The sequence below is a fragment of the Salmo salar genome, chromosome ssa23 (assembly GCF_905237065.1).
Source record: "Salmo salar chromosome ssa23, Ssal_v3.1, whole genome shotgun sequence".
Taxonomy (NCBI): domain Eukaryota; kingdom Metazoa; phylum Chordata; class Actinopteri; order Salmoniformes; family Salmonidae; genus Salmo; species Salmo salar.
The window spans coordinates 6,157,462-6,173,020 of NC_059464.1; the positions used below are offsets into that span (position 1 = coordinate 6,157,462).

A 15,559-nucleotide genomic window follows, 5' to 3' on the forward strand; every position below is an offset into this window, starting at 1 on the left:
GGGGAGCTGTTCTGCGCATGGTGTAATAAAAAAGTCAACAAAAGTAGATAGAGGGGCCGTTACTGCATCAATGCCCGCTACAATAGGGCGCCCTGGAGGTTTTGTAACATTCTTGTGTAATTTCGGCAAAGTATAAAAAGTGGCAATTTTAGGGTGTTGAATAGCCAGAAAGTCATGTTCTTTTTTGGTTATCTGACCAGAATTGAAATACCCATCTAGGACAGTAAAGATAGTATTCTGAAATTGGGAAGTAGGGTCACTTCTGAGTTTCTTGTAAAAGGTGTTGTCAAGCAGCTGTCTATGACACTCATTTACGTAAGCTGTCCTATCCATGAGTACAACCGACCCACCCTTATCAGCAGGACGAATAAGGACTGACGTATCGGATTGTAAATCAAGCAAAGCTTGTTTTTCATCCTTAGGTAAATTATGGAAAGATTTGTACTCCTGTCTGTTCTGAAGGAGATGAGCAACATCTTTTTCAACAAGTCTGCCATATGTCTCGATAGAGTGATTGCGATTGGCTGGAGGTATAAAATAACTCTTGCTTCTAAAAGGAGTCGGAGTATGTAGAGGTGAGTAACCTACTGGTTCAATAGAAATGTCAGGATTAGGGGAGCTAAAGTATTCCCTTAAACGGATATTTCTAAAAAACTTGAACATGTCTACCTTAACATCAAAATCGTTACACTGTGTTGTAGGCACAAAAGATAACCCTTTATTAAGCAAAGAGACATGAGCAGGGCTCAATATCTTGCTTGATAAATTAAAGACACTCAGTCCCGTGGGTTCTGGGACCGTGTGAACAGTCTCCTCTGCCTCTGATAGTCGTTTCTTCTTACCCCGTCGGGTGCGGCATCTCGTCGATGCGTGTGCCTGCGGCCACCTGCGCCCTTCCGTTGGCCCAGTCTCTCGTTGAATAAAAAACTGCCACTGGAAGACGATGAGGCGCTAGTTGTAGAGTGTTGGTCAGACGGGGGTGGATGGAAGTAAGCGTCATCCCTCCTGCGTCTGCCATGGAGAGGAGGAGCAGGACCTCCTCTGTCAGGGTTTCTCCAGAAGTAGACTTTATCCTCGGCCTCATCTTTTTTGTCTTGGTTGAATTTCTTGATTTTAAGTTCCTTTATTTCTGTAGACAACTTGTCCTGGAGCGCTTGGTTAGTTTTCATCAGTTCATTGAATATGCCATCATCATTAACAGCTATTTGTAGAGCTGTGCGTTTGTCTTTAATCGTATTATCCATTTCACTAAAATCCTTTTTCAACTGGTCAACAATTAATGTCATCAAATCAATAGAGCATTTGTTCAGGATGGCACACCAGCGCTCACAGAAATCATCTGTGCGCTGTCCCAATGATGGCTCTTTTTGCCACCTGAGTCCCCGTGGAATAATGCCTTGACCCTACGTAATCACTAAGAGTGACTATATGTAGATGTGTTCTCGTCTGGCGCTTAGATAAATGTAACAGTTCTTTCGAGAGGTCAGAATTACCTCCCGGCATGTCAAAAAGGGACTCCGAAACAATGATCTTGTCACGCTCCCTTTGGCTATATTCCAAGTAATCTTGTATGGGTCTGTGACCAGTGTCAGGAAAATAATTATCATTCGGCATCGTTTTAGAGCTTTTTTGTCGGTAGGGTGCTGTTTACTGGGTAACAGAACAATCTAGAAGAAAAAGAAACGCACACCTATTAAGGCGAGGTGCTGGCTAGCGGAGTAGAAAACTTGAAAATAAGGGAGAGCCGCACACTCTAGAACAGGGGTGTCAAACTCATTTTAGCTCAGGGGCCACATGGAGGAAAATCTATTCCCAAGTGGGCCGGACCGGTAAAATCATGGTATATATAACTTAAAAACAACAACTTCAAATTGTTCTCTTTGTTTTAATACAATCAACATAAAACATAAAGCTGGAGCCTGAGGACAGTGTGTCCACAATAGTACAAGCACAACATCACTATTAATCATAAAACACCTCAAGTTTATTTGAAAATTCTAAAGAAAAAGAACACACAAACACACAATGCCTCAGTGATTCACAGAAATAGATCACAGAACTATATCAGTGTGTCTCATGCAGCACTTTAAGTGGGGTTGCATAGTTTATTTGACTCCTGATACCTGGCATCTTTTAGCTTTCACCAGCGCATCAATATCAGGTGTCACATCCTGAGTGGCAGCCAACTTCAGGATGTGATTCAAGTGCTTGTGTGTGAGCCTTGAGCGCAGCTTTGTTTTATTTATGCTCATTACAGAGAACTTGCTCACAAAGATATGTGGTTCCAAACATGCACAACAGTTTTCCAGCGAGGGCTGTCAAGTTGGGGTAACCTAGCAAGAGATTCTGATAAAATGTGTCCAAGCCAGCTGCGGCAAATTTGCCCTTCATATCCGAGTCACACTGCAAGTCTATTATTTCAAGTTGGATGCTGACGGGCAGATCAGAGGGATTCACGGTGAATGGCGAGCAAAAAACGTTGAAGTCTTTCTCCAGTTCACCAAAAATCTGAAAGCGTTGCTCAAACTCCCGTAACAGTCCCGTTATTTTATCTTTGAACCGCTTCATGTTGGGTCGCGCACACATTTTTCAGACAGGGGAAGTGAGCTGCATCACCACCGGCGAGTTGCGTCTCCCACAATGACAGCTTCAACTTGAAAGAACGTATGCTGTCATAATACTGCGTGACGACTTTGTTGCGCCCTTGCAGCTGTTTGTTCAAGTTATTCCAGGTGCTCTGTAACATCCACCATAAATGCAAGGTCCTGCATCCATTCTGCGGAATGAAATTCTAACACTGGTTTGCCCTTTTCTTCCATGAACTGTTCAATTTCTTCTCGTAAATCAAAGAAACGCCTAAGCACAGCACCTCGGCTTAACCATCTTACCTCAGTGTGGTATGGCAGGCCATAGATGTGGTCTTTCTCTCTGAGAAGGCTGTCAAACTGACGGTGATTCAGGCTTCTGGATCGGATGAAATTAACAGTTTGGATGACCACCTTCATGACGTTATCCATCTTTAATGACTTGCAACACAAAGCCTCCTGGTGCAAAATACAGTGGAAAGTCCAAAAATCACGTCCTCCATTTGCAGATTGCACTTTCTCTCTGAACTTTGTCACAACGCCTGCTTTTTTCCCAATCATTGAGAGCGCACCATCTGTAGCCAGGCTGACAGCGCGGGACCAGTCCACTCCGACCCTGTCCAGCGCGCCGCGAGTGCGGTGAAAATATCAGCTGCTGTCCTTGTATATGTCATCGGCACCAACTCCACGAACTCCTCGGTGACGGTCAATGTGTCATCAACTCCGCGGATGAAAATGGCCAGCTGTGCAACATCTGTAATGTCCGTGCTTTCATCAATTGCAACTGAAAACCCAATAAATGACTTTACTTTTTGCTTCAACTGGCTGTCCAAATCCACTGAAAGATCGGAAATCCTGTCTGCAACTGTGTTTCTTGTCAGGCTGATATTTGCAAAAGCCTGGCGCTTTTCAGGGCACACAATCTCCGCTGACCTTCATCATGCATGTTTTTACAAATTCACCCTCACTAAATGGTTTTGAAGCCACTGCGATTTCATTAGCAATGAGGTAGCTAGCTTTCACTGCAGCGTCACTGATGTCTCGGCTGTGAGTAAACACAGACTGCTGTTTCTTCAGACCTGCCAACAGTTCATTCACCTTCTCTCTTCTCCGCTGTCCTTGAAAGTTGTCATATTTGTCGGCATGAAGACACATAGTGGCGACGAAGGTTATACTCTTTCAGCACTGCAACATGCTGTGAACACACCAAACATACAGCTTTCCCATTCAATTCCGTGAATAAATAGGAGGATGACCATTTTTCTTGGAACACTGCACTCTGTGTCCACTTTTCTCTTTTTTGACAGAGACATATTGGGGCAATGAGGGTGCCAAAGCACATAATGTTAAAAGTAGAAGCCGTAATAAATATCGCGGGCAAAACAAAGTAGCTCATCCGGACTGGCTGCACTTGCTTGACCTACTTGCTCTGCTCCGGTATAAACAGTTTGCTTGCTTAACACAATTGCTATTGCGCCATCCAGTGGACGCAATTGGAACAGCAGTTTATTTTATTGAAAAATTGCAGCTCATTTTTATACTTTACAAAATCATCTCGCGGGCCGGATTAAACCCCTTTACAGGCCTGATCCGGCCCGCGGGCCGGACGTTTGACACCCCTGCTCTAGAAGCTCAGATGCAAAAATGTAATATCCAACGTTTCGACAGCCAAGCTGTCTTCATCAGGGTATCATCACAAACACTGCGAGATGACTCATTAATATAGTGTCAGAAGACACACAGGTGTCTGTAATTATGGCCAAATGTGGCCTAATATCATTGGTTAACTCTGAAATATAAAAATGGCATACAAAGAACATACAAAAGAACAAATGGATAGCATACGATCATAGATACACTTTAGACTACAAAAGCCTACAAACAATTACAATGGCAAAGTCACAAAAATCACAAGAATGGCTTCAGATCAAAGTCTACGTTGAGACCAAAGGGAGCAAGGGTCTTTAAATTAAAGATCCAAGGAAATGAGCTGGGCCATTTCCTTGGCAGAAGGAAGTTTGGGGAGAGGGATGAAATGAGCGGCCTTTGAGAATCGATCCACCACTGTCAGAATGACGGTGTTGCCATCAGACAGGGAAAGCCCAGAGAGAAAATCCAGAGATATGAGACTAGGGATGATGAGGGACCAGTAGTGGCTGAAGGCCAGAAGGAGCCTTTCCATGGAGTCTTGTTCTGGGCACACACCGTGCATGCGGTGACAAAGGCAGAGACATCAGGAACCATTGTGGGCCACCTGAAACGTTGTTGGAAAAAATCTCGGGTACCGCGGGTACCGGGATGACAGGTCAGCCTGGAGGAATGTGCCCATTCCAGGACCCGGGACCGGACTGAGTTAGGGACAAACAACCGGTTAGCCGGGCCCCCTTCAGGTCCAGGCTGGTAATGTTAGGGCCCTGCGAACTAGGGTCTCAATACCCCAACCCACTGAGGCTGCAAGGCATGAGGTAGGGAGAATGGTTTCGGAGACCGAGGGTTTGGCAGAGGAACTGTATAAGCGGGAGAGGGCATCAGGCTTCACATTCTTGGGCCCTGGGCTGTAGGAAATGGTGAAGTTAAATCTTGTAAACAGGAGAGCCCACCAGGCCTGCCTGGAGTTAAGGCACTTTGCTGTACGGAGATTCTCCAAATTGTTATGGTCGGTCCAGACCAGGAATGGCTGTTCTGCTCCTTCCAGCCAGTGCCGCCACTCTTCCAACGCCATCTTGAACCCCAGGAGTTCTCGGTTGCCTACATCGTTTTTCCTCTCTGCGGGACTGAGACAATGGGACAGGAAGGCACAAGGATGAAGCTTTATGGTCCTGGGCAGATCGCTGGGACAGGATGGCCCCCCACGTCAACACCAGAAGCATCAACTTAACCACTCTAGGGTAGGGCGCAGTATTTGCACGGCCGGATAAAAAACGTACCCGATTTAATCTGGTTATTACTACTGCCCAGAAACTAGAATATGCATATAATTGTTTGATTTGGATAGAAAACACCCTAAAGTTTCTAAAACTGTTTGAATGCTGTCTGTGAGTATAACAGAACAGAACAAAAATCTGAGAAGATTCCTTACAGGAAGTGCCATCTCTGACCATTTCTTGGCCTTCTAAACTCTCTTTATTGAAAACTGAGGATCTCTGCTGTAACGTGACACTTCCTTTTTTTCAGTTTTTTATCCGGCCGTGTAAATACTGCCCCCTAGCCCTAACAGGTTAAACAGCGGTTGACATGCTTCGAAGTACGGTAATGAAATATTTAGAATTTTTTTGTCACGAAACCAAACCAAACCAACATTTGTTATTGAAGTAGAAGTCCTGGGAGTGCATTCTGACGAAGAACAGCAAAGGTAATCCAATTTTTCTCATAGTAAATCTGAGTTTGGTGAGTGCCAAATTTGGTGGGTGTCAAAATAGCTAGCTCGTGATGGCGAGCTATCTACTCAGAATATTGCAAAATGTGCTTTTGCCGAAAAGCTATTTTAAAATCGGACATAGCGATTGCATAAAGGAGTTCTGTATCTATAATTCTTAAAATAAATGTTGTGTTTTTTGTGAACGTTTATAGTGAGTAATTTAGTAAATTCACCGGAAGTCTTCGGTGGGTATGCTAGTTCTGAACGTCACATGCTAATGTAAAAAGCTGTTTTTTTATATAAATATGAACTTGATTGAACAAAACATGCATGTATTGTATAACATAATGTCCTAGGTGTGTCATCTGATGAAGATCATCAAAGGTTAGTGCTGCATTTAGTTGTCTTCTGGGTTTTTGTGACATTATATGCTAGCTTGAAAAATGGGTGTCTGATTATTTCTGGCTTGGTACTCTGCTGACATAATCTAATGTTTTGCTTTCGCTGTAAAGCCTTTTTGAAATCGGACAGTGTGGTTAGATAAAGGAGAGTCTTGTCTTTAAAATGCTGTGAAATAGTCATATGTTTGAAAAATTGAAGTTTTTGTATTTTTGAGGAATTTGTAATTCGCGCCACGCCTATCATTGGATATTGGAGCAGGTGTTCCGCTAGCGGAACGTCTAGATGTAAGAGGTTAAGGCTATTATGGAGAAAACCAGGGAGTTAGCTCATAGGCAGCCTGCCACCTCTGAGAACACCCAACCACCCAGTAACTTCTTCCCTAAGTCCTTGAGTCTCTTGTCTGTGCAACTGGCTTGTGTCCTGAAGGCCTTAGTGGTCGAGGATGCGCAGGTTGCCAGATACAATCTTGTTTGCCAAACTTCCGGGGAATTTGCTAACAATTTACGAAATTACTCACGATAAACGTTCACAAAAAGCATAACAATTATTTTAAGAATTATAGATACAGAACTCCTCTATGCACTCGATATGTCCGATTTTAAAATAGCTTTTTGGTGAAAGCACATTTTGCAATATTCTAAGTACATAGCCCAGCCATCACGGGCTAGCTATTTAGACACCTGGCAAGTTTAGCACTCACCAATATCAGATTTACTATTATAAAAGTTTTGTTGTCTTTGTCAGAATGCACTCCCAGGACTGCTACTTCAATAACAAATGTTGGTTTGGTCCAAAATAATCCATCGTTATATCCGAATAGCGGCGTTTTGTTCGTGCGTCCCAGACACTATCCGAAATGGTAAATCAGGGTCGCGCGCATGGCGCAATTCGTGACAAAAAAAATCTTACCGTACTTCGAAGCATGTCAACCGCTGTTTAAAATCCATTTTTATGCCATTTTTCTCATGAAAAAGCGATAATATTCCGACCGGGAATGTCCATTTAGCTAAACAGAGGAAAGAAAACGAAGCTTTCGGTCGACGCGGGCACGAGCCTGAGTCTCACAGTACTGTAACCAGCCACTACCCAAACGCGCTACTTTGTTTCAGCCAGAGCCTGCAAAGCCACGATTCAGCGTTTTGCCGCCTTCTGAGAGCCTATGGTAGCCGTAGGAAGTGTCACGGGACAGCTAAGATCCTCACTCTTCAATAAACAGAGACAAGAAGAACAACACCTTGTCAGACAGGCCACTTCCTGCATGAAATCTTCTCAGGTTTTTGCCTGCCATATGAGTTCTGTTATACTCACAGACACCATTCAAACAGTTTTAGAAACGTTAGGGTGTTTTCTATCCAAAGCCAATAATTATATGCATATTCTAGTTACTGGGCAGGAGTAGTAACCAGATTAAATCGGGTACATTTTTATCCAGCCGTGAAAATACTGCCCCCTAGCCATAACAGGTTAAACCCTTGGTCGTGGCGTTCCGTCATGGAACGAAGCCCTTCCAAAAGGTCCAGTAGTAACTCTTCCTGCCTCCCAATGGTGGCTCCCTGCATGGATACAGCATGGCGGAGCTTGGCCAAGTCTGCTGGGTCTGTCATGGCCAGTTCATACTATAAGGGAACAAGGCGAGACCCAGATGCAGATGGTTTGAGTCTTGATATTTTATTAAACAATCCAAAAGGGGTAGGCAAGAGAATGGCCGTGGACAGGCAGGAGTCCAGGAGGTACAGAGTGGCAGGCAGGCAGGCTCGAGGGCAGGCAGAATGGTCAGGCAGGTGGGTACGGAGTCCAGAAAACAGGTTAGGGTCAAAAACCGTGGTTAGACCCAAAGAGAGAGAACTACTTCTTAAAGTAACTAACTTTGGCCTTCCGGATAACCTGAGTGCATTTATTTCTCCCTTGCCTGAACGAGAGCCAGTCAACCTGAGTATGCCGAGCCTTTCGCCAAATGCAATTCTTGAGGTGGAGCAACTCTGCAAGATCACGGTCAAACCAGGGGCTGAACCTATTATTAATTCTCATGTTTACAATACCACTGAAAATATCAAAAAAGAAGGTCCAAGATTTTGATAGAGGGGGGATCAAGCTGATTCTATACCAATTTAAAGAGGCTAGGTGATGAAAGTCTTGCTCATTAAAGTTTTTTAGCAAGCGTCTATGACAAATCAGGACAGGTCATTTCACTGAGCAGCCAATACGAACACAGGCTGTAAAACAGTGATCACTAAGGTCAGTACAGAAAACACCAGACTGATACCTATCAGGATTATTTGTGGGGATAACATCAAGGAGAGTAGCCTTTTCTGGGTGTTTGGAGTCTTGTGGGATTGGTAATAATCTGAGAAAGATTTAGTGAGTCCCATTGCTTTAAAACTTGGTCAGGAGGTTTAAGCATGTCCCAGTTTAGGTCACCTAGCAGGACAAATTCAGACTTAGTATAAGGGGCAAGGAGAGAGCTTAGGGCAGGTAGGGTACAGGCTGGTGCTGATGTTAGGACGATAACACATAGCAACAGTCAACAAAGACCTACAGTTGAAGTCAGAAGTTTACATACACCTTAGCCAAATAAATTTAAACTGAGTTTTTCAGAATTCCTGACATTTAATCCTAGTAAAAATTCCCCGTCTTAGGTCAGTTAGGATCACCACTTTATTTTAAGAATGTGAAATGTCAAAATAATAGTAGAGAGAATGATTTATTTCAGCTTTTATTTCTTTCATCACATTCCCAGTGGGTCAGAAGTTCACACACTATATTAGTATTTGGTAGCATTGCCTTTAAATTGTTTAACTTGGGTCAAACGTTTCAGGTAGCCTTCCACAAGCTTCCCACAAAACGTTGGGTGATTTTGGCCCATTCCTCCTGACAGAGCTGGTGTAAGGGAGTCAGGTTTGTAGGCCTCCTTGCTCGCACATGCTTTTTCAGTTCTGCCCACAAATGATCTATAGGATTGAGGTCAAGGCTTTGTGTTGACCACTCCAATACCTTGAGTTTGCTGTCCCTAAGCCATTTTGCCACAACTTTGGAAGTATGCTTGGGGTCATTGTCCATTTGGTAGACCCATTTGTGACCAAGCTTTAACTTCCTAACTGATGTCTTGAGATGTTGCTTCAATATATATATCCACATAATTTTCCTGCCTCGTGATGCCATCTATTTTGTGAAGTGCACCAATCCCTACTGCAGCAAAGCACCACCACAACATGATGCTGCCACCCTCGTGCTTCACGGGTGGGGTGGTGTTCTTCAGCTTGCAAGCCTCCCCCTTTTTCCTCCAAACATAACGATGGTCATTATGGCCAAACAGTTCTATTTTTGTTTCCTCAGACCATAGTCCATTTCTCGAAAAAGCAAAAATACGATCTTTGTCCCAATGTGCTGTTGCAAACCGTAGTCTGGCTTTTTTATGGCGGTTTTGGAGCAATGGCTTCTTCCTTGCTGAGCGGCCTTTCAGGTTATGTCGATATAGGACTCGTTTGACCTTGGAAAAAGATACTTTTGTTCCTGTTTCCTCCAGCATCTTCACAAGGTCCTTTGCTGTTGTTCTGGGATTGATTCGCACTTTTCGCACCAAAGTGCATTCGTCTCTAGGAGACAGAATGCGTCTCCTTCCTGAGCGGTATGACGGCTGTGTGGTCCCATGGTGTTTATACTTGCGTACTATTGTTTGTACAGATGAACGTGGTACCTTCAGGCGTTTGGAAATTGCTCCCAAGGATGAACCAGACATGTGGAGGTCTACAATACTTTCCTGAGGTTTTGGCTGATTTCTTTTCATTTTCCTATGATTTCAAGCAAAGAGGCACTGAGTTTGAAGGTAGGCCTTGAAATACATCCACAGGTACACCTCCAATTGACTCAAATTATGTCATTTAGAAGCTTCTAAAGCCATTACATTTTCTGGAATTTTCCAAGCTTCTGACCTGCTGCAATTGTGATACGGTGAATTTTAAGTGAAAAAATCTGTCTGTAAAGAATTGTTGGAAAAATTGCTTATGTCAGGCACAAAGTAGATGTTCTAACCGACTTTCCAAAACTATAGTTTGTTAACAAGAAATATGTGGAGTGGTTGAAAAACGAGGTTTAATCACTCCAACCTAAGCGTATGTAAACTTCCGACTTCAACTGTACTTGAAAGTTTAATGCTTAAAACCAGCAAATCAAATTGTTTGGGAACAGACTTGGTGGAGACAACCGAGCACTGAAGGTGTTCCTTGGTAAAGATTGCCACTCCACCACCTTTAGAATATCTGTCTTGCCGAAAAAGGTTATAACCAGAAAGGTTAACATCAGTGTTCAAAACATTATTCTTTAACCACGCATCAGTAACGACCAACACATCTGGATTGGAGCTGTGAACCCACACTTTCAATTGATCCACTTTAGGTAATAAGCTTCTAGTGTTAACGTGCAGAAAACCCAGGCTTTTACGAGAGCAGAAATCAGTGAAACTGATATCAGTGCACAAGTCAGAATTGGGGCTAGCAACAGTAGATGGGCCAGGGTGTACATGCCCATTTCCAGATATCATCAACCGTAATGCAATCGAGGCACGCAGAGGTCAGGGAGAGCTCTGCAGTGTTGATTTATGACATTTGAATGTGCGTTAGATGGCAACAAGATCATATTGTACATGAATACGATGGGAGGCCAAGAGTCCGTGTAACCAATAGAGAGTCAGAGTCCCAAGTGTGGGAACTAACATAGTCTGTCCCACGGTTGGGTAAACAAGAAAGTTCATAGTCAACAAAGCACGCAGGAGTCATGAGGCAAATAGCAAAATGCACAAGAAAAAAAATATAATAAAAATATATAATGACTTGGGGCTAGCCATTGTAAGTTCAGAGTCACTCGCCCCAACAGTGCCTGTGTGCTGGGGGTGAGCGAAAGCTCAGGAGAGAGGGGGGAGTACCTGTACCAGATGGGGAGACAAGCCAGGACAGCCGGTGAACAGATCGCCAGGTGGAATCCAAGCAGCAGTGCAGCAGGCAACAGGAGTAGATATCACACCCACTTGGGAGAAGCTTTTATTTCTGGAGGCAGATTTCTTGTAGAAAATGCCAGTAGTTGGTCTCTGAACAGCGAGAGAGGGCTTCAAAGGACTCTGGATTGGGGTGGGGTAGCCTGTGAGTCTCCTGCTATTTGTTGGGCTCAAAGGCTACGACACCTTTCACTTCACTGCTAATTGAAGTTGCATCTGGTCTGTCTCAGTTCCAGGTTGGATGTTGTCCTCAGGTCTCTACTGTTTGTTTGCCAGAGAACCCTCTGTATAGCTTGGAAAAAGGAATCCTTGGTAGTAGTAATCCTTCCAGGTAATTTTGTCCAAAATTAAGTTGTAGGTTTGGAGTTGTGATCTGGAGTTTTTTTTTTAACAGGCAAGTCAGTTAAGAACAAATTCTTATTTGCAATGACGGCCTACACCGGCCAAACCCGGATGACGCTGGGCTAATTGTGCGTCGCCTTATGGGACTCCCAATCACAGCTGGTTGTGATACAGTCTGGATTTGAACCAGGGTGTCTGTAGTGATGCCTCTAGCACTGAGATGCAGTGCCTTAGACCCCTGCGCTACTCAGGAGCCCTATGCCGTGAGGGTAGCATCCTGTTTATGTCCCTGCCAAACAATCCCAAGTTTATTTATCTTTTTGTAAAAAAACATGTTGAAAAATGTGAGAGCACACATGCAGCTGTCTCTCTCTCCCTCTCTGAAGCAAGATTAAAAGCAAAACACCAAATAACACCTAGCCTTATACTGCAGCCCAAAGTCCAATCTGTTGCCTAAGCCTGAACAGACAAACAGCTCATCTCTAAGTCATCCATTGTGTGGATGACAGTTTTGATATAGATCACAAAACATCCTGTAGCACCTCACAAGACTTTCAAACAGCACTCTCCTTCAACAGTGGAGACCCAGTGACCATAACGGTTTATGAACTGGTGCGATACACCACTAGCACAACTTTCCACATAGGGAGCTGATGCACGGATTCAAGGTTGGCTGCTTGCTGTCCTGGATGATAATACCCTCTGGACAACTGGGGTATCAATCTCTCTCTGCCGTCTGGCAGAAGTCAAGTCTGCAATCTGCTCGTCGACGCATCGACTTGCTGCCGTCAGGGAGTTCTTTCAAGGCCTCGGCAAGGAGAGGGGAAGAAAGAACTCAGGAGGGATTTGTCTAGTGGTCGGACCAGAATCAGGATGAGGATGCTGAACATAGAAAACAAAACACAAACTAACATTCAGATGTTCCTTGTCAGAGAGAAACAGTGTTTTAGTTCCAATGACTCGCATGTTTCTCTTTGAAACGTGCGTGGTTCACTGGGTTTATATTTTATATGGGATCTACTCCGACCTAGACCATTATGAGTAGTCTCTGAAACTGGTTGCATAGATAGATCACATTACTTTGGGCTGTCGGCCAACTAGCTGTTTTAGCTGATTCATTTGCTCACCATTAGTTAATTGACCCCCAGATTTTAAATGATTAGGAAGTAATTCCAAACGTACGACTTCAAATTCCCCTCGACAGACTAACGTTGCCTTCCTCTCAACACATTGAAGTGCTTTAAGTCTTCCTACTTCTCACCTGAGCATCATTCTGTCATTCTACTTCAGGGCAGGCTCTTTCTTTCCTCCCTCCCTCCCTGGCAGCATGATAACCTTCCTGAAACACTATGGAAATGACAAAACTTGATTAATTTACCTGGAAGACACTTTTTACTGCACATTCATACACCTGATAGATAGGATGTAGTTCTCTTCCATCCCTCTATTGTGCTAACTCATTATCATGGCCTACAAGGTCAAGCTGCAGAGGTAATGTAGGAGAAGCTACAGTTTGGCGTTCCCCTTCCCACTCAGGCAAATAGATAATAATGTCAACAGTTTTTTTGCAGTAGGAGAAATGCCATGCATGCCATCATTCCTGCCTTATTATAATTAGCCCATCTGTCATCCCATAAATAAACCTGATCAATGCCCTGAGAGAAACGACAGAGAGAGAGAGAGAGAGCAGGTGGGGAGGGGGAGCGAATTAATGAAAGAAGCTAAATGGCTCCCTTGCCATCTCAACTTGTTGAGAATCTCACTTCGAAAAGGACCCTCTTAAGCCAGCCCCACCCATCTCTTTAAGGATTCACATGAAGTCATGTGCTAAAGACTAAAAGTGGTAGTAGCCTACAATAAGGGAAAATTCCAAGTAAGTGGAAAGTGTCCATATTAGATGACGCTTACCCAGATACACTTGTCTAAATTGATGGGTCATGTGAAAGAAATGCTATAATGTTTTATTGTTGAACAGCCAAGGGCACAATATATCAATATTTTGCTAAGTGAATGGTCTCTACAGAAGGTGTAAACGGCACAGCCAAATGGTTACTTGCATAGTAGCAATATCAGCAATATAGTGTCAATATAAATAAAATATACAGTATGTACACAAACAATATAAATAGTGATAGACGAGATACTTATATGCATACCAATCAGGGGTAAAGTGGCTGAGCAGCAGGACAAAAAAAAAAATAGCAGCAACATATGGTGTGTGTGTTAGGAGAGAGTCATGTGAATAGAGGCACTGCAGATAGTGCTGTTGACTGGTCCGTCCAAACCACGCATGAACAAGGGAAATGCAGCACTAACCTTTGATGATCTTCATCAGATGACACGCCTAGGACATTATGTTATACAATACATGCATGTTTTGTTCAATCAAGTTCATATTTATATCAAAAAACAGCTTTTTACATTAGCATGTGACGTTCAGAACTAGCATTCCCACCGAACACTTCCGGTGAATTTACTAAATTACTCACGATAAACGTTCACAAAAAACATAACAATTATTTTAAGAATTATAGATACAGAACTCCTTTATGCAATCGAGGTGTCCGATTTTAAAATAGCTTTTCTGTGAAAGCACATTTTGCAATATTCTGAGTAGATAGCCCAGCCATCACGGCTAGCTATTTTGACACCCACCAAGTTTAGCCCTGACCAAACTCCGATTTACTATTAGAAAAGTTTGATTACCTTTGGTGTTCTTCGTCAGAATGCACTCCCAGGACTTCTACTTCAATAACAAATGTTGGTTTGGTTCAACATAATCCATAGTTATATCCAAATAGTGGCGTTTTGTTTGTGCGTTCAAGACACTATCCAAGGGTGACGAAGGGTCACGCGCACGACGCATTTCGTGACAAAAAAATTCTTAATATTCCATTGCCGTACTTCGAAGCATGTCAACCGCTGTTTAAAATACATTTTTATGCAATTTTTCTCGTAAAAAAGCGATAATATTCCGACCGGGAGTGGTGGTTTTCGTTCAAAGATGAAAGAATAAAAACATGGAGTCGACTCGTGCACAAGCCTCAGTCTCATAGTACTCTGACCGGCCACTATCCAAACGCGCTACTGTTTTTCAGCCAGAGCCTGCAAAGCCACGATTCAGCTTTTTGCCGCCTTCTGAGAGCCCATGGGAGCCGTAGGAAGTGTCACGTAACAGCAGAGATCCCCTGTATTGGATAGAGATAATCAAGACGGCCAAGAAATGGTCAGACAGGGTACTTCCTGTACAGAATTCTTCTCAGGTTTTGGCCTGCCAAATTAGTTCTGTTATACTCACAGACACCATTCAAACAGTTTTAGAAACGTTGGAGTGTTTTCTATCCAAAGCGAATAATTATATGCATATTCTAGTTTCTGGGCAGGAGTAATAATCAGATTAAATCGGGTATGTTTTTTATCCGGCCGTGAAAATACTGCCCCCTAGCCATAACAGGTTAAAAACGAAGGGATTTAAAAAAAAATGTGTGTCTTGATATCAGCTGAGAAAATGTAGAGGTTAAGGAGTAATTTTGGTACAACTGAAGACATTTCAATCTCCATCCACGAAGGGAGAGACTCGGAGGTAAAATAATACATAGCAGTGTGCTGCTCAGTAGTACCACTGGATATTTGGCAAATGGAGCCCCCCTCTGTCATATGGTAGGTACAATAAGGACAAGCGAACTCGGCGACGTCTGTTATTCCAGATAAATATAGTGAACATCTTTTTAAGCCTTGTAAAGAGGGATGGTGGCGGCGGCAAGGGAATGTTCTGAAATAGATACAACAGTTTTGGGAGGACATTTGTTTTCAGAATGTTAATCCAGCCAATTAAAGATATCGGTAAATATGACCTATCTATCGATTGAGTTATTGAATCTTCGA

The 15,559-nt window shown here is 43.3% G+C and overlaps 1 pseudogene; it reads right to left on the minus strand.

Moving 5' to 3' along the window:
- Window positions 1-2,364: 2,364 nt before the first annotated feature.
- Window positions 2,365-3,718, minus strand: LOC106583973 (general transcription factor II-I repeat domain-containing protein 2-like; annotated as a pseudogene).
- Between the last annotated feature and the right edge of the window lie 11,841 nt (window positions 3,719-15,559).